This window comes from Thermobia domestica, chromosome 13 (genome assembly GCF_964235325.1).
Source record: "Thermobia domestica chromosome 13, izTheDome1.hap1.1, whole genome shotgun sequence".
Classification (NCBI taxonomy): Eukaryota; Metazoa; Arthropoda; class Insecta; order Zygentoma; family Lepismatidae; genus Thermobia; species Thermobia domestica.
The window spans coordinates 190,863,804-190,884,479 of NC_137466.1; the positions used below are offsets into that span (position 1 = coordinate 190,863,804).

The 20,676-nt window shown below is 36.8% G+C and overlaps 1 protein-coding gene across 2 annotated transcripts in view; it reads right to left on the reverse strand.

Annotated features, from left to right (window-relative positions):
• LOC145668879 (transmembrane protein 198) overlaps nucleotides 1-16,524 on the reverse strand; it is a 335,961-nt gene extending 319,437 nt beyond the window's left edge. For both annotated transcript variants that reach the window (XR_014128114.1, XM_081737137.1), the window contains exon 1: nucleotides 16,122-16,524. The gene's annotated coding sequence lies outside the window, so the exon portion shown is untranslated. The remainder of the gene's footprint in view (nucleotides 1-16,121) is intronic.
• Between the last annotated feature and the right edge of the window lie 4,152 nt (nucleotides 16,525-20,676).

Consider the following 20,676-nt stretch of genomic DNA (forward strand, 5'->3'; position numbering starts at 1 on the left):
ACAAATGGTAACTGTTCTCACCTTTGATACAAGAGAGGGATGCGATACTGAACTTTCGAGTTCCATAGTTAGTTAGTTATTACAGTGCTTACGATGCTGTAGGCATACGTCCATATAGCCTCGGAGCTGAAAAGGAATGTTAAGCTTCAGCCAACCAAATCTTAGAACGGCTCACCGAGCAAAAGATCAGGTTTACCCATCAAGGTATAGGAGAGACGGTCATCCAAATTAACTATACCAACATATAGGGCTAGACATGAAAAATTTGCTCCACACTTTTTCTTGCATTGCATATAAAGCCTAAACCAATAGTAAATAAAAAGGAAATGTCTCAAATCTTTTAGGAAATACAGGTAATCTTAAACTGCTGGAGGAAAGAACTTACGCAGGGAGTGGATCCGAATTCCCCCTCCCCAAATCCCGATTTTCCCTAAATTTAGTCTAATTTTAGGGACTATTTTACAAATTTTAATATAATTTATCCTCATATTGAATCTGGACCCCTCCGAAATAAATTTCTGCGTACACCTCTGCCTGGAGGGTAATTCTTCTCGAAGAGGCTACCGCTGGCTTTATCACCGTTTCGGAAGCTGTAGCTCTTAAAATTAAGTACAGTACTAAAGAACTCAAGTTGGGTGGAATTTTTGTGTATCCCGTTTGATATCCACCCTGCGAATATATATTCCTCTATCTATATGTTGGACACACTATGATACATGGAAATATCACGCTATTAGTTACAGAGAAAATGGGAGAAGGAGATAAACTACCTAAAGGAAGGTTCGGATTCTACTGACATACTGACTAATAATAATAAAGATGTAGAGGTGAAAAGAGTTTCACTGCAGCGAGAAGTTTGGCTCAGGATAGAAAAGGGTAGCAAACCACGTCATACCAGTCGAGTGATTACTGACCCGGGAAGAAAGATGTATGGAAATGAATGTCAGACAAACTGTTGATTCGTTGATAACATAAAAATCATTAAAATGTGTTGATACAATTGAGGAAAATGTATTGATAAATTCACACACAGATTCAAGCTCTATCTTTATACTTCACGTGTTCATGACATGATGGTAGAATTTCATTTATTTTTAGTTTCCAATATACGTACGTATACATACATATATATAAATAAAACATATAACATCTGTTCCTCCAAGCGATGTACAAACAAAACCTTATACACGCGGATTTGTCAGATAAACCATCCACTTAGAAAGAGCTCATTTATTCAGTCTCTCTCTGTGTTCAGATGTTACATTTGACGGCCTAAGTGACAAGAAACGGAAAATAGAATGCATTAAAAGAGTAGCTGCCAAACCCTCATCCCTCCTCTCCAATAACCGAAGCTTTGGAAACCGGAAAAGTCGTGAATATTTATCACCTGGCAGAGCTGTCAAGGAGACAAGCTTTTCCGGAAATCTTTCCCTTCTATTCCTGCCCGCGCTTGTCCAAGCTTCGAATATATACATATATCTATCTGCCTGTATACATCAGAATGGTTAGCAGAACAAAATTAATCCACTTGCAAAGGCAAGCAATCAGAGAATTCAATGCTATTAGCTTCGGCTGTCATGATAATAACGTACTTTCTAATGAAAATCACTTTTGCATATCGACAGAATGTGTAATTTCAACCTCTCTCTCCATTTTAATGAGTCTAAAATAACTAACAAGTGAATAAAACACAAAGAGTCTGGTTAGATCCCATCTCTTTCAGAGGAGGCCTATTTCAAATTCCACAACAGAATTAACGTGAAATAAAACAAATATCAAAGATAAGATAATCTTACATAAATCGACAGATCTAATCGTGCTAAACTTACGAATCTCTTTCAATTTGAAAATTCAATTCGAATTTTCAATTTTTATCCTCGTGTTGATCTTTTAAAATAATATTATCATATTTTTTGTCAATTTCATATATAAAGAGGCCCCATCACGGTGAAATTAAAATACCGCTAATTTTACAGTACTTATGTGATATCTTCAAATAGATAAAAGATAATCAAGAAGTGAAACAAGAGCACGCTAGACAATATTATTTTATATGAGATACCGTTATCACGACTCACCTATCTGCTTTCGATTTCCAGCCATTTAGAAAAATGGCATTTATTTTCGAGTTTATAAATGGTTGCAAACGGAAAGTTACTAGGTGACTCGTGATAACGGTACCTCATGCAAAATAATATTGTCTAGGGCGCTCTTGTTCCACATTTCGATTATCTTCTATCTATTTGAAGATATCACAATTTTTACTGTAAAATTAGCGGTATTTTAATTTCGCAGTGATTGGGCGTCTTAATAATATTCATTTCAATTTTCTAAGTTTCGTTTACGTCAATTAGTTAGTCACGCCGTTATTTAACTTGCTTGTGTGTGGGCGTAATGATAGTAATGTTCAAGTTAGTTACCCATCGCAATACAGATATTTGGGAAAATTCTAAATTTTGTGAATGTATATTATTTTAGTACTGTCGTATCCTAAATATTCAATTTCGTTAATTGGGTTAAATATTTTCAAAATTATTCATTCAGAAACATCGATCATTATTAAAAATAGGCGGATTATATTTATAGCCTTGTATATGTTTACATTCCCATATGTTTTAATGTAAAGTTGTCGTGAAAATGGATGTGTAAACTCTTGATTTGCTGAACATCTGGGGTTAAGACTAAGTAGTGATGGTGATTTTAAATCAAAGTCAGCCGTATGTAATGTCTGTTCCGATAGACATTTTGGAATTCTATTGATTTTGGATGAAGTAAGATATGTTAGACACCTGCGGTATGATCATTAAAGTTCAAAAGCAAATATTAAACTGAAATTGTGGAAGAAAAACTACTGAAAAATAACTAAGTAAGAAAGTGAGCAGATAGGCTATTATTTGATCAGTGACATAATTTGTTTATATGCTTGATCAGTAAATTTTTAACAGCACTGTAAGCTGTAACATTATTTTGGTCAAAAGCTTCTTCAAACTTAAGGTAAACCTAGATATAACATTTTGAAGATTTTAATGGTGCAGTTTAGATTAATTGAAAAATGGATTAAATATTCAAACCCCTGAAGTACTTGACATTCATATTTTCAAAGTACTTTTTTAAAGTGAAAATTAACGTTTAAAATTCCAAATTTCTCTCCCTCGAACATAATCAAATACAGCACCAGAGCAATAATTTTTGACGATAAAATATATTTGAGGACACCAAAAGTGAGATAGAAATTTGCCTAAAAACGACTCCTAATCTCACCTCTTATACATAATACTAACATGTAATTGGATCTGAACCCGGCACCTCCCGATTGTGAAACAAAAATGTTAATCATTTATCTATGTATGTAGCTTGGTTTCTTGATTGTTGAATTATTAGTATTATTTCTTCCAGGTTAACCATGTGAGTGGAGTCAAAACTAATAGGCCTGCACTACAACACAAAAGTGTATCGTATGCTGTATATTTTTACGCGTGCGTATAATCTTCGTTTAATGCACTTTGAATTCTTCAGTTGGCTGGGCTCAAGCTTAGCGTTCCTTTCAGCACCGAGGCTATAAGAAATATGGACCTAGACCTTAACATGGGATCCGAACCACATGAACTCCCACCGGGAATCAAATCCGGATCTCCCATGCCAAAAGCGCATACGTTAAGCATATAGCCTGACAGCTCCTTGCGTTTCTTATGTATATGCTGGAGATTTGTTTTATGTTTTTTTAACACCTTCTCTACAGAGTGGCCATATAAAGTCCCGTTACCCCTTGATATCTGGACATGTTGCAGAACTGGTTTGCTCCTCTCTTGTAGGAGCACCAAATCAAAAAGACATGTTGGGTTCAGCATAATGGGGCATCTGCCCATTATGCCCTCGTCGTACGCGAATTTTTTTTATGGAAGTCTTTCCTGGGCGTTTGACTGGTAGTGGTAGTCCGTATCTGCCCACACCACTTGCCTGGCTACCACGAAGCCCAGACCTGAGATGATGCGCTATGGAGGTTCATAAAGGACATCGTTGCACAAAACCGTGACGATACCACTGCCAAACTGAAGGAAGCTGTAAAACAAGCTTTCATTCAAGTTACACCTGCAATGCTCCGCAAAATGTCTCACAGAACCTGGCGGCGTATTATCCTTTGTCATGAAAATGACGGTCGACAGACTGATCCTTTGGACTCGTAATGTTTCCTGTCTCAATAAAACTTCTCCAAAGCATTGTTGTTCGTGTCATTCAGTTCTTTCCGTGTAGTTATTTACGTACGTTTTCAGTGGTTTGTGTTACTTAGGATATTTTCAGGGGTAACGGGACTTGGTGGTCACCCTGTAGTAGCTATAGATAAAAAGAATCCAACATCCTATTATAATAATTAATAATAATAGAAATTTAATTGGAACAATTGTACAGAGCAGATAGCCTGCACGAGAACGTGCCATATTATATACCCCTTTTATAACTTACCACATGACAAGATTAGATAAAAAAATATATATATTCCTCATAATAACCTTCTGGTTTACTTTTATGATAGAAGAGGGAGAAAGAGAGAGAGAGAAAGCATAAGGTAAAATTAGTTTTCAGACGCAATATGGAGATCGGTCATGCGCTCCCATCAATTAGTTGCTAATTCCCAGCAGTTAACCAGTTTTCACCCGCGAAATCAATATTTAAGCATTAATTCTGACACATGTAATACTCTCTTCACAGGCTATCTTTTATGACAGAATGAAAATGAAAAGCCATCAATCATTTCCGTATACGAGGTGATTCAGCGGAAACACATAGCTAAATCATCCTATCTCTTTAGAAGGGGACTGTGAAGAAAATAAGCTAATCTCTTAAAATATATTTTTTAAAAAAAGTTTTACTAAGCACTAAATTAAACAGGTGAGTTTTACATTGTAAAGCTAGGTAGATTTCTATACTGTGGAGATCCAATATTAAAACCGAGATTTCTATACTGTGTAAATCCAATATTAAAACCGAGATTTCTATACTGTGGAAATCCAATATTAAAACCAAGATTTCTATACTGTGGAGATCCAATATTAAAACCAAGATTTCTATACTGTGGAAATCCAATACTAAAACCAAGATTTCTATACTGTGGAAATCCAATATTAAAACCAAGATTTCTATACTGTGGAGATCCAATATTAAAACCAAGATTTCTATACTGTGGAAATCCAATACTAAAACCAAGATTTCTATACTGTGGAAATCCAATATTAAAACCAAGATTTCTATACTGTGGAAATCCAATACTAAAACCAAGATTTCTATACTGTGGAAATCCAATACTAAAACCAAGATTTCTATACTGTGGAAATCCAATATTAAAACCAAGATTTCTATACTGTGGAGATCCAATATTAAAACCAAGATTTCTATACTGTGGAAATCCAATACTAAAACCAAGATTTCTATACTGTGGAAATCCAATATTAAAACCAAGATTTCTATACTGTGGAAATCCAATATTAAAACCAAGATTTCTATACTGTGGAGATCCAATATTAAAACCGAGATTTCTATACTGTGGAGATCCAATATTAAAACCGAGATTTCTATACTGTGGAGATCCAATATTAAAACCAAGATTTCTATACTGTGGAGATCCAATATTAAAACCAAGATTTCTATACTGTGGAAATCCAATATTAAAACCGAGATTTCTATACTGTGTAAATCCAATATTAAAACCAAGATTTCTATACTGTGGAGATCCAATATTAAAACCGAGATTTCTATACTGTGGAAATCCAATATTAAAACCTAGATTTCTATACTGTGGAAATCCAATATTAAAACCAAGATTTCTATACTGTGGAAATCCAATATTAAATCCAAGATTTCTATACTGTGGAGATCCAATATTAAAACCGAGATTTCTATACTGTGGAGATCCAATATTAAAACCAAGATTTCTATACTGTGGAAATCCAATATTAAAACCAAGATTTCTATACTGTGGAAATCCAATATTAAAACCAAGATTTCTATACTGTGGAGATCCAATATTAAAACCAAGATTTCTATACTGTGGAAATCCAATATTAAAACCAAGATTTCTATACTGTGGAAATCCAATATTAAAACCGAGATTTCTATATTGTGGAAATCCAATATTAAAACCAAGATTTCTATATTGTAGAGATCCAATATTAAAACCGAGATTTCTATATACTGTGGAGATCCAACATAAAAATTCGAAATTAAAGTAGCTTTACTACGACCGATTTCAATAGAGGGAAAATGGCAGAGATTGAACCTATTCTTTGAATCATGATTAATTATCTCTCGTTACTTTTTATAACTTAAGTTCTATGGGAATATATTGAAACCGGAATACCTCTAGTTTCAATCAATAGACAGATAAAAGCAGAGGGATGATCCCAAGGCAAAACTTGATAAGACCAGGGACGTACGGAGGGGGGGGACACGGGGGTCCGGACCCCCCCCCCCCGAAATTTCGACTTTTTAAAAATTTAGCCTAATTTTAGGGGCAATTTTAGCAATTTTAATATAAAATAGCTTCATATTTTGTTTGAACCCCCCCCCGAAATAAATTCCTGGGTACGCTACTGGATAAGACGTAAGCATAATGCAAAAGGAGGCTGAATATGAGTTCTTACTCTGACAGAGCAGGGATAGAGATGCGAGAGAAACAAAATTTGAGACTGTCTGGTCTCGAAAATGTGCTGTACAAATGGTGTCGACTTGTAAACTAATACACGTAAATAACAAAAAATTGTAACATTTATGTCAGTGGATAATCTTCTCCCTGCCCTCTTTCGCCAAAATCTGAAATGACGCTATTCTTTCCCAGGTAATTGGAATCAAGTTTCCTTTATTTTGTGAACAATGATCTTCTTCCACTCATGTCCTCAGGAATGGATCTAAATTTCTTGGACATTGGCAGATATTATGATACTAGTGGATAAAAATGTCACCCGCACGCAGAAGAAAATATAAAGAAAACGATGACACAGTGGTAGAGCGCTCACTTCAAATGCAAGGAGTGCCTAGTTCGATCCTAGCCCACGTGAGTTGAGGTCAACAACATCGTCTTCATAGGGTTCTTCCGTTTCCTTTCACATTTTTCACCCCACTAATTCTTTCACAATCATCCACTTTCATTAATTATACTATTTATCTCCTTTAGCCTAAAAGGCATAATCGTGGGACGTTCAACTATAGATTTCATTTTGTAAAAAAAAAAAAAAAAAAAAAACCCTGCAAGATGTGAAGTTTTATTTTAATTTCAACTATAGTGGTTGCTGTTTGGATATTCTTGAGTTTTGGTGGCACGGTGGCTCAGTGGTAAAGCGCTTACCTCTGGCGCGTGAGGTCCCTGGTTTGATCCCCGGCCAAGCCTCGGAGCACTCCCATTTACACCAACTACTCCATCATTATTCATTTGTCTTAATCATCCGTCTCCCTTTGCCCAAGAGACACAATCATGGAACTTAAACTGAAAGATTTCATTTTCTGAATTTTGGTTCATATTAGGGAATTCGCACGAGACGAGTCGAGATACAGCTTCTCCAATAGAGAAGAACACATTTTTCGAGTCGAGACATCAATTTTACAGCACATTTTCGAGACGAGACAACCTCAACTCTTGTCTCGTGCGCATCCCTAGTTCATATTCTGTTCTAATGTTGGTTGCGACAAACACAGCGTCCAGCGTCCCATTGTACGATCTTGTCGACAGTGTTCTGCATTAAGTTATTTACTTGGCTACAGTAGGATTGCCAACTGTCCGGTCCGGTACTTTACCGGACAATTCGGTTTAGACTCCCTTGTCCCGTGTCCGGTACGACCTCAAAACCGGACGTTAAAAAAATGTCCGGTAATTTTTCCTCTTACTAACCCTATTCTCTGTTCTATTCAGGTTATTTTTTTTTTAATTCCGTGGAAAGTAGGTTTAGTTGAATCTGGATTCTAAAAAAGAACCTCATTTGATAACAGACTAATCACGGTCATAGCGCAACTCTATTCCACAACGAATTTGTTGTTCCATAGCAGTGATGTGCTATTAATGGTTGACTATAAAAATTGCAAGTGCCGACTCAACCAAAACTGGAATACGTAAGTTTAAGTTTAATAAGTGCTTCAAAAATAACTAAAGTTATTAAATTCAAACTTCGAATCGCTCACACTTTCAGATTGTTCACATTTTTGACGGGCGATGATGTCACAAACTTAAGAGTACACGTACTCTAGGAGGGTGTCCGCTATTTCCATTCTCAAAAGTTGGCTACCTTAGGCTATAGATTCCAAAAGTTTAGTACTGTTTCCTTAGTGAGCAATCTGATTGGTCCACCTAGTTGTTCCCTGTAATTTATTCCGTGTCTTAACGCATCAGCAGCACTGTTTATCAGCTTGCTTGTAATTTTAGAGGTTAATGATTAAAACAGTTACACTATACATAGACGTGAAAAATAATACCCCTTTACCTTAAAAAAAAAAAAAAAAAAAAAAACCGCAATCTTCTCACTCTAAGCATGATTGATTACATTTGCAGTAAACCGAACATCCCAAAACAGGATATGATATGTGTTTACTTATTTGTCACAATGACGCATCAATAGCAGTGAATACTGAATAATACAATGCTGTGTGTCTGGGGACAAACATGAGATTGCGTATGAGTCAACCTTGTCACGCTCACTCTCTTACGGGAAATTGCAATTACCACAATCAATAACCCAATAGTTAAAACCCTTTGTTTACGCTCCAAGCTTACTACGCAGTTTTGCTGCTTCTGTACACTAAAAAGTGTATTAAAAAAAAAAAAAAAACTGTTCTCTGATACACAGAGAATACAAAGAGAACATATATAACACATTTTTTTTAACTTTAAAAATCATTTTTTTAAAAAAAAAATCTAGATAAAATTACGAATGCAGAAGAAAACGCTTCTCGTAAAGACAGACATATGGAAATGCACTTCGAAACTAGTGACAAGTCGAAGTGATCAAATTATGTTCCTTGGTAATTTTGTTAGTGAACCCCCCCGCCCCGCCCGGGCGGGACCAGTGACTAACGCAAATTTTCTGAGCGCATACTTTATCTGATTCAATCACCAGTGGTAGTCATATGTACATGTGTTATGGGGGGTACTTGCCCTGTACGACCCTAAGTAGTGGTTGAGAACCCACTTGAAGGAGAAGTTCCATCTCATATACCCTTGGTGTAGAAACGTAAATCTCCCAACCAATTAACCCACCAAATTTGGTCTTACGAGTGCACACTATTTCCCAAAAGGAACAATATTACTACAAAATAGAATGACCAATGGCACCGTAAACATATGCCACGTTTTCCCATGTAATCAGAAGTACAAGTCTCCGGGAGGATGAGCCTCCGGATACGCGGGAGGATGCCGTTCCCCCACTTCCAAAATATATATGTGACGTCCCTCTACTTCCTAAAAATTACAATGGGCAAAGATAGGCACGAGGGACGGCGTGACCTCATGCGTTCCTCTACCTTTTGTGATCCACTTTTATCCTGCATGTAACCAAACAGTTCCCGCAGTTACCGTTGATGCACGTAGCCCAAATGCAATTGCCAGTGCAGGTTAGGGATTCGTATTAATCCATTATCGTTAGCCAATTTAGAATCTTGAATTAAAATGTTACTAATACAATTAATTTATTCACACAGGAACGATTGCGCCACTTAAACTGATCAAGTCTTTTAGCTGAAATATGTGCGACTTATAATATTCCAGTACGCAGGGCCGTATTAAGGGGGGCTACAGCCCCGGGCCTCCACTTTGATCAAAATCTCAACCAGCTATCTGAAAAGAATCATGAATATATACGATCCCCATCATAAAATAAAATATGACCAAAAATGTGAAACATATTATTCCTTTAATTTTCCTATTGTAATTTCACAGAAAGATAGACTATTAGGTGAAGTCAGCAGGGCCACATATTTTTTTCTGGCCCCGGGCTTCCAGATTGGTTAATCTAGCCCTGCCAGTACGCATAAAATAATATAAAAGAAACTTATCATTTTCCAATAATGCATTTAACTGTTTCTTTTATGCTCAAGTTATTTCTCATTAATAATATCACTAATGTCAAAGAATTCCATTTTATTCAGCGAAGCATATGAAGCAACAAACAACGGGATATAATCAAATCTTCAGTTCATACATTTTGTTCAAAGAACGTAGGAATATAGCTACAGCTATTTGATTAAAACGGAAGAAGTACTTGGCAAAGCGAACAGGGAAACTTGTTTAATAAGCGGAACCTCGCTATGATGTAGACGTAAGTATACCGAAAAATGGTATGTTCTTGACAAAGAGCGTTTTCCACAGAGAGAACTTGTTTAGTTCTAAGTTATTTTAATCCTTTGAATAGCAATATTAATTATGCATTAGCTCTTCGATTAGCTCTTAATTAAGATGGTTTTATATAAATATTTCATTACAATTATTCCAGTCAAAAAGTCGGGACAGAAAGCAGCCAAGACGGAATTCGGGACAGTATATGACAACATAACAATTGTCCCTACAAAATTGGGATGGTTGGCAGCAGCGTCATTTTTAGATTTCGCTTGCGGAGGGGGCAAAACCTTATATGACAGTAGATTTTCAGATGTCGGACTCAAAGAAGGACAATCGCTCCCTGGAGCCCCAAATGACGCTCCTGATGGTTAGTATCTCTACTAACTTGATCCATATACTTAGGGTATGAAACATTACGCAGCGGTGCTCATAACGAGGACCCGTGATGGAAATTGCGTCACTGAAGTTTTAGGACGAGGGCGAGAAAAATTTGTTGAAATTAGCAAGAAATTTCTAAAACAGTATAAAACAAGAGTACAATTTAAACAACAGTTTTAAATCAGAACAGTATCCGAAGAAGTTGGAAACGGAAAGGAGGCTTGAAATCATAAACACTGATTATTAAAAAAAAAAACAAAAAAAAACCGTTTTTTTGAGAAAATATATCAGGTGAATTATCTCAAAAGGAAATACATCACAGATCAACGGGATACGTCATAGATTAAGGAGGATGGGCATTCTAGCATTATCTCTGATTGATTTAAAATACTTGCTAAAAAGTCAGAAATATAGAGAGTGGACCAAAAGTAGGTATACAGACTAGCATCGATCAAGTATAACATTTTAATTTATTAATATAATGAATTTATTTGTTTTGGTTTGTTCCGAACTTAAGGTATAACTGAAAATAAATTAAAAACAGATAAGAAAGAAACTAAGTCAATACCTGTATGGATAACAATAAAAATGATATAAAATGTCATGAGCGATCCGTACGGGACTACTTATAATGTGTAACACATAAACACTTGAAAAGAAAGTAAAAACTGACACATTATGACAAAAAATTAAGATAGACACTTTAAGACAGAGAGATTAATAAGCTTACTGAACTTATTAATAGTACACTACTCACATGAAAAGATTTGTTACTCATGCATTAGAGACTTTTCCCCTACCTGACACTTACGTTAGTATATAATATAACACATTATCTTTAATTTAGTTAGGTAAAATTATTGTAATATTTCGTAGTAATTAAAGGTAATAATTCTACATTTCTTACTATAGTTTTCATTTCTGATAAAGAGTATGAGATTTTCTATTTGTACAGGTGACATCTGTAGTGCATTTGTTTCTACTCTTATAAACAATAACTCATTTATGATGCTAAAACTGTCGATAATTCAAATTAATGCATTTATTAAACAGTCTGCCTTTATTATTTTTTTTTTCAATTTTCATGTTTTTGTGTTATTTCCAAAATAAATAAATAAAATGTGGAAGCAAACGTATCTATAGTGAACACATTCAACATATACACAAACCAAATTAATTGTAGTGACCTCATTAAGTGGATAATTTAAAAACAAAAAAACGTACTAAGATGTGTATGAACGAAAACAAAAATTTTGATGTACTCGTCATCATTTGAAACATACTAAATTAAGCAACTGACTCTGTCATTTCTTACATTTTTAAAAATCACTATAGTACATTACTTGCTCACTGTAGCCTGTATTAATTCGGGAATTATAAAAAATGATGACCCGTGTATTTCTGCGTCAATTTTTGTCCAAATAGGTTGGTTGGAGGGTTAACGTTCCTTTTTAGCAGCGAGGTTATGTGAGATGTGGATCTACAGCTTAATATTTGATCCGAGTAACTTAAGCTTCCACTGAGAATCGAACCCGGGTCTTCCGCATCAAGACACGTACTCTAACCAGACAGCCGTGATAGAGCTCGTATATTCAAATGACGATTTTAAAAAATAGGTCTTATCACAAACAATTATGCCATTTGTTCGATAGGCTAAAAAGTTTTTATTGACTAATCAGGTGGATACCAAATGTGGTGTAGTGCAATGGTATTCAACCGTATTATTATTATTATTATTATTATTATTATTATTATTATTATTTGGGTACCCCTATCTATAGTTTCAATTCAAGCATGTACCTCTTATTTTAAATTCCAGGTAACTATATCAAAAATAAATAATAGAATTTAATTGCTTATTTAATTAAATAATCCAGTTTTACTGTAAACAGAAGAATCATGCTATAAATTTAATAGAATTACTATGTAATGGTTAGCATGGAATGAATAGGGTGGCTGAGGTTTTTCCCCTGCACACCAGCTCCTCGATTCGTGTACTGGATGCCCTATATTAAATTTATAAGTACCCTCTAAGAAGTCAGCGGGTACTCAGGTTGAATATACAACTGTTCTAGTGGCTATAGACACCGAGACCTCAAATGAGGAGTCAACTCAAAGATACTAACAGAAAAAGAGGATCAAGAAAGTTGCAGAACTTCTAGCAATGAAGGGATCGGAAGTACTATCGACTGCTTAGTTCTACTTAAGCAAAGAATCTATATATTAAAATGCTAGGTTTATGTGTTTGTCTCCCCCCCCCCCAAAAGTTTATACGTTTGTCTCTAAAGGAAAGTTTATGTGTTTGTCTCCAGTTCTTTCGACAATGAGATCTCGAAAATCAGAAGTGCTAGAAAAGTGCCGTTTTCACTTGCCGATTTGTGTAGATTGTCCAGTTCTAATTTAATATTTAAAAAAATGTGGTCTTTATTTTTTATTACATTTTTAGGAGCACACTGGAAGTGCTGAAATTTTAAAAGTATTATATCCTATGAGTTATACATTCCAACACAACATACTTGTATACAGGGATTGTATATCTCTCAGGTGCTTGTTCCATGGCCAAATGATAATAAAAAACAAAGATCAACCATTTCTCCAGGTTAAGATGAATCTTTATTGTTTGGAGTATTTTGCCCAATGAACACCATTTATCACTGCCGTTATAATTAATTGTGTATGTAATGTATTTGGCTATTACATACTGCATGCAAGAAGAAAGAAAACACTAATCATACATGAATTAGAAACTCCAACCAGAAGTAGGCTCAATCTTGCAAACGGTACGAGAATTGAAAAAAAAAAAAAAATAGAAAAATCTCTCCTTTATGGTACCACTTGCCGATTTGTATCAAGACCTCTTTCCCTTGTGTCTGTAAAGGGGCATATAAAGATATGAGGAATGACAAGGAGATTCATGCTCATATGCGAATTATGCACTGTGTAGAGAGCGCAGGTTCAGCTACTATGTAAATAAAAAAATACTGTATTAATATGCACTGTTCTATTGCAATTAGCAATTACCCTCATAGCGATTAACTTTAAAACGTGAAGTGTTTTATTTTTGCCTCTTTCGGTTTAAATAGAGGCTTAATAGAAAAGGTAATATCTATTCTTACAACATTAAATCAATTTTATAAAGCTTCTCACTATCCTTAATCACATCGTTTTTTCTCTATGAAGATCAATATTGGCACCGGAAGTTGTACCAGGTTCTATTACTTCCGGTTTAAGTAGGAAGTTAAGATTGAGGATAAAATATATTCTTGGGACGCTTAATCAATTGCAGAAAACCGCTTTTAGCTATCTAGTACAATTTTTCCCCGTTGTGATCAATGTTGAAACCGGATATGATTCATATCTATCACTTCCGGTTTTATTATCACCTCCAGTAACGAACCACATGCCTAACTTTTGCTTATCTACATCCTGGCCAACGCTGTTGGTGATTCATCAAGAAATTCTTGAGATTTTTTTTGTCTTCTGCAAGACAACCGGACACATAGGCAGGGCCGTGCCGTGAAAGGGGGGCGAAAAATTCTGGAGAAAAAGGGAAAAAAGATAGGAAAAATTGCTTGGAATATATGTCTGGGGGCGCTGTCGTATACTCTCGCCCCGAGCGCTGATTTTCCACGGCACGACCCTGCACATCGGTGGACACAGGTTTAATACTGAGGGGGAATCCGGGGGGACGCCGTCCCTCGCTTCCAGAAAATATCCACGGCGTCCCCCCACTTATTTCTAAGGAAACTTCAATGGGCAAAGATAGGCACGGGGGACAGCGTGACGTCATGCATCCCCCTACCTTTTCAGATCCACTTTTACCCCTGGGTGGACATGAATTTGTCTCCGGATGGACTGACACATGGGCAGTCATACATACAAAGGCTTTCGGTCAACCAAACTCCTTAACCAAAACATCTAAAATGCGTGTATCGTTGCGTTACTTTCTTGTATATGTACGAACAAAAAAGCATAGTAACACACACACACACACAAAATCTAAGCCAAAACATATGATTATAAACACGGGGGCAGACTGGTAGCGTGCGCAACATAAACCCGAAAACACGCATAATCAGCATGCCCGGCATCTTATCACTTAAACGCATGAAAGAACGGTGGGTGATACGCATAATCTCAGATCGAAAGAACAAATTGTAACAAAAATAGCATGACGTGTCACACGATATTCATATATCAATTTATCTACAATCTGTATATATTAATACTAATATATATATTAATGAAAAACTGGGTGAATTTCAGTCTCACTAGAAACCCAAATTACGTTTCGAAAACTACAGGCCAAGGTTCGAGATCTGACAAGGCGCTCACTATGTTCTTATGTATCAATTGTAAGAGATTTTGTAGTCTACTTTACAGTGTACTATTGTCAGATTTAATTGTGATTTCATTTCCGAGTATCTACAAATTACTTCTTAGCTAAATGAGTCGGAACAGTATTGGGAAATATCCACGTTAAAACTAGCAACACACACACACTCATAGTACTATGCAGTGGCGTATTAACGATTTTGTTTCGGGAGGGGCTTTGCTAACTTTTGGGGGGCTTTGCCTGAAAATGTGAAAATTCTGCAAGATATTTCATGTACTTTACTATAGTAAGTAAGATTTCGGGGGGCTTAAGCCCGGAAGCCCCCCCCTAAATACGCCACTGGTACTTTGTAATAAACAGAAATCAAGTATCTCATCTTTAAATGATTATGGGCTTAAAATAAAAATGTACGGTTCCCTGGAATTTAAGGCATGTTCATTAACAAATCTACCAATAGATTTACACTCTGAAAAAAAAATCTATTTAAAAAATCCGTTGTTTTATACGAATATGTAAATTCAAGGATCATTCGCATTCTGAACATAGGCATATTCGCATTCTGACAGTATATGAAAAAAAAAAAAAAAAGTTCAGAACAGTCATCAATAGAAGAGGCAGTGAAGAAGTTACCTAATACAGAATTCCACAATTTTTGACCTAAATATACGTATTGCGGACAACTGAACTGAAATGTTTAATATATATTGTTTTCAAGAGAAATAGGCACGGCGATTCAGAAATGATTCCAAATTTCAGCTCGGAAAAGACCTGAGAAAAACATGTTCACGTAGGTCAAGAAAATGGGATATAATATTGTTATTTTATTGAATTGACACATAATATGGTGTATTTTTATCAAGGCGTTTTTCTTGGTGTGGCGATAAACTTCAACCAAATGAAAAGAAACATGATTTTCAAAAACCACAAAACCGATGCTCAGTTTCAAGCTAATTTACAGATTTTCCTCTACATACGTAATTTGCACTACTCTATCCATCAAAAACAGACCTTACAAATATATATGAAATAACTGTGTCAAAAAAAGTAACTTTCCATCATCCTGCATTTATCTACAAGAAACAGTAAATTACTTACCTAGTTGTTCCACTCCTCTTTGTATATTTTTGAAAAAGGGTAATAGTTGAAACTATATGTAAATTCACGCCTGCACACTGCACGTCAGTGGTCACGTCCTAGTGCAATGTGCGGGGTGCTGAAAAATCAACACAAAACACGCGCCGATTTACAACGAATGTGTTTCCTATTTTGTTCTACATTTTCTTAAACCACAATTTCCTTCTAATGCATTAATACAAGGATAAAAAATATCACTGAACACTAACTACTAAATAATTCACGTATGACAACAAAATTATTATTACTTTTTTTCTTCTTCTTCTTCGTAGACCGAACACAACACCACCTACTCTCGCAGTTCAGTTATTGAACTGTTGGAGTAGGTCTTCTGCTCTGCACAGCAGACAGCTGGTACCGGTACTGAACGGGGAGGGAATTGGAACTGAGTGCAACCATTATAGCGCCACGCAGCGGCGAAAATCTACATTGAGGTTCAAAAGTACGCAACGGAATCCATTTTGAATCCTAACCTCTCACGCATACTCTCGCTCTCTCTCTCTTTATATATATATATATATATATATATATATATATATATATATATATATATATATATATACAGGGCCGGATTTAGGGAGGTGCAAAGGTTCACGTGCACCCCTCTAGATTGTAAATATACACTACCTAAAGTGAAAAGCTAGCAGTGAAAATAGCAACAGTTTCTGAAAATTTCTGCTGTCATGCTTCCGTTTGGGCTTAAAAGAAAGCGAAGTTTTGCAAAATAAATAGTTTGTCAATATTCTGCAGATTGAAGGAAAAGGATTCGCCAAGAGTAGGTATTTAGCATTTCCAGGGCGATTCCTTATTCACACCACAGATGCCTAAAGGCATTTAAAAAATTCAAATTTAGTTCAAATGTACTAGTAGTTATTGGTGCACCTCCCGTCAGAAAATCCTGGATCCGGTCCTATATATATATATATATATGGAAAGAGAGAGAGAGAGAGAGATTAGTATATACGTTGCATTTATACGTAAATATTATTAGAAGTGACCGTTCTTGTTATGGTCCGAATAAGATTTATCTAATATAAACAAAATAAAGAGTTTGTTTGCCTGTGAGTCTGTGTGCGGCCTGAGGATCACACGAGTGGACCGAGAGTTACCAATTTGGGTCACGGGTACATTGGTCCAAGCCCCAGACCAAGACGAAGCGTTTTTTAAATTTCAAAACAGGGGGTCTCAGGGGGGACGTTTACCGGGACATGTAAAAGTAGTAGAAAATGACCGATATTAGTGTCGAATTCATAGTTTTTGAGGTCGCTGAGATCAATGGTGAAACTCCGATGGCATTAACTTCCAAATTCGGCTGCGGGCCGGGGGTCACCGGGGGGATATCGAGACATGTAAAACTAATCCAAAATGACCGATATTAGTGTCAAATCCATAGTTTTCGCGGCTGCTGAGATCAATGGTGACACTTACATTAGCGATTACTTTCAAATTCAGCTACCATTGTATGCGGGTCGGGATTCATCTGCGGGAGGGGGTTAGTTACCGAGACATGTAAAAATAATACAAAATGAGCGATATTAGTGTCAAATCCATAATTTTCGGGGTCGCTGAGATGAATGGTGATATTTCCTCGGGTGTTGACTTCCAAATACAGCTCCCATGCGATGAATGGGTATTTCAGCTAGTCTAATATAAAACCGGAAATTAGAATATTATAAAATTTGTCCCTCTTTCTCTTTCTAGAAGAAGAATTTTCAAAAACGCTGCAACAAGCCTTTGTTTATCTATCTATAAAATGCTACAATAGCAACCAAAGCGTTTTTTTTTTTTTTTTTTTGCTAGCCCAAAGCTAGCCCCACCCAAGGGTTACGCCCTCGACTCGGGAAGAGGTCTTCGGGAAAATGGAATATGGACTACTTTTGTTGGGATAAGTGATATTGGTTTATTTATTTATTCATTTACTTATTAAAATTTAATTGTCTTTGGATTTTATGATCTTGTGATCATAAACATTAGCATAGGTAGATATGGAATGATTATGTGGTATGAAAGTAATGAGTACGTGCAATACACATCACAACACATAGGTGAGGTTAGAAGAACAAGTGAGGTTATCTTCTCGCCCCGGGGCTACGCGGGGCATTAATGTAAGACAGTTGGTGCCCTGTTAGTACAGTAGGATTACTGTGGATGATGTGATGGAAAGATGAAATGTGAATGAATATCGAGATGAAATGCATCGAGAAGAGGAATGTCGGGGTGATTCGGAGGGACAGTGTATCGATAAAGGGTAAAAAGCAGAGATAGAGGGGTGGGGCGTAATGGTGTGAGAGTAACGAAGTCGGCTGCAGTATATACTGTGTCCATGAGTAGAGGGTGGTTCATTGTCAGTCGATCAGTGATATATTTTAAGCGAAGATGTTCTATGTGGGAAAGAAGTGTGGGAAAAGTAATGCGACTATAGAGATCGGCAGTGGGGCTAGGTAAGGATATACGGTAAGCGATTCTGAAGGCATGACGTTCTAAGATTTGTAGTTTTTTATAAAAGAAAGGTGCTGCGGGTATCCAGGCTGTGAATCCGTAAGTGAGTACTGGTCGGAGAAAGACTTTATACGTAGTGAGAACTGTAGAGGCTTTCAGACCCCAATTGGTGCCAGTCAAGCGACGGAGTAGGTTAATTCGATTATAGGCTTTGGACAAAATAGATTTTAAATGAGGTCTCCAGGTGAGATGTTTGTCCAATAGAAGTCCTAGATATTTGGCTGTGTTGGAAGTGTGAATTCTTGTTCCGTGAACGTTAACATTCAGCAATGTTGGGTTGCGGTGGACCCTAGTGCGTTTTCCAGGAGGCACAAAAACAATTGCTTGAGTTTTGTCGGCGTTGATCTTAAGTCGCCATTTGGAGCACCAGGATGTGAATAGATCGATAGCTTCCTGAAGATGTTTGTTGATGTGCTGTATGGTTTTGCCAAGTGCGAGAAATGCAGTGTCGTCCGCATATTGAAAAGTGCTGATAGTTGCTGGAAGTGGTGGAATATCTGCCACATAGAGAAGGTAAAGAAGCGGAGATAAAGCAGATCCCTGTGGAACGCCTGAATGTAAAAAGACTGGATGAGATAATGCATTGTTAATGGAGATGTAGGCTATGCGTCCAGTGATAAAATTAAATATAAGTCGTATGTAGGTGAGAGGCAGATTATATTTAGTAAGTTTGTATACCAGGCCGTGGTGCCAAACAGTATCAAAAGCTTTCTCTAAGTCGAAAAGAACCAGACAAGAAGGTTTCGTGGAGAGAAATTGATTGTAAATATGGTTGACAAGGCGAAGTAGCTGATCATTTATACTGAATTGAGGGCGAAATCCGGCTTGATAAAGAGGTAACAGGCGATGATCGGTGCAGTATGTGTGGAGGCGAATAACGAGAATTCGTTCGAAGATTTTGCTGAGTGTACTAGTTAACTGAATGGGGCGGTAGGAAGAAACCAGATTGGTAGGTTTGTGCGGTTTCGGAAACATTAAAGTCTTGGACATTTTCCATGTGATAGGAAAGAAACCTGTGCGGAGTATGAATGTGAACAGTATAGCCAGGAAATGAAGGACGCAGTAAGGGGCCTCTTTAATATGCCGGTAAGAGATATTGTCCATGCCAGGTGCACTGTTGCGCTTTCGTTTGGTGACAGTTAGAATGTTATCGACTGTGATCGGTGATGTAAGTTCTTGATTATGACCTATTGTGTGACTGAGTGCGGGCTGAAGATGGGGAGATTGAAAATCAATTCGATCGACGGGATGTCGAGGATAAGGATGTGTTAAAGGCGGTGTGAATATATCTTGCAGATAAGTAGCGAATGCATTTGCCTTGTCAGTATCAGTTTGAAGCGGGTGATTATGGAAAAGAATAGGATATGTGGTGATACTACGTTTGCCGCTGAGTTGATTGAACCTTTTCCAGTACTGTGTTGGATGGGAAGTATCAGCTAGTGTATTACAAGTTTTAACCCACTGCCGATGTTTATATGTTGTGATGTAATTGCGGACGACGCGTTGCATGTACCGGTGGTGAACTAATGATTCTCGGTTTCCCGTACGCTCGTAATCTCGATAGAACTGACGAGATCTACGTATGAGCGGAAGGTAGTGCGGAGGTAGTTTTGGACTGTATGGATTTGAACTGGATGTAGGAATGAAGTTATTGGAGGCCTGATTGATTGTACTGGTTAGGAGATTAAGAGAGTTATACATGTCGTCTTCTGATGTTGGTTCTGGAATGTTAGAAAGTTTTGCAGTGAGGAAATTTCGATATCCGATCCAGTCTGCTTTGTTGTAGTTGAGAGATTTGCGTGTTAAACTTTTGTGGTTGGAGGTATTAGGATGCGAGCGGTTGATGGTAAGCTTGATTGGCAAGTGATCACTGCCTATTGGATCCAGCACTTTTACGGTACAGGATGATAGTAAGTTTGTAGAAGTAATTACAACATCAGGTGTGGTTTGAGATGATGGTCGGGTGTGCTTAGGTAGCTGATGAAAAGTACCAGTGGTATGGGTTGTGAGGAAGTTG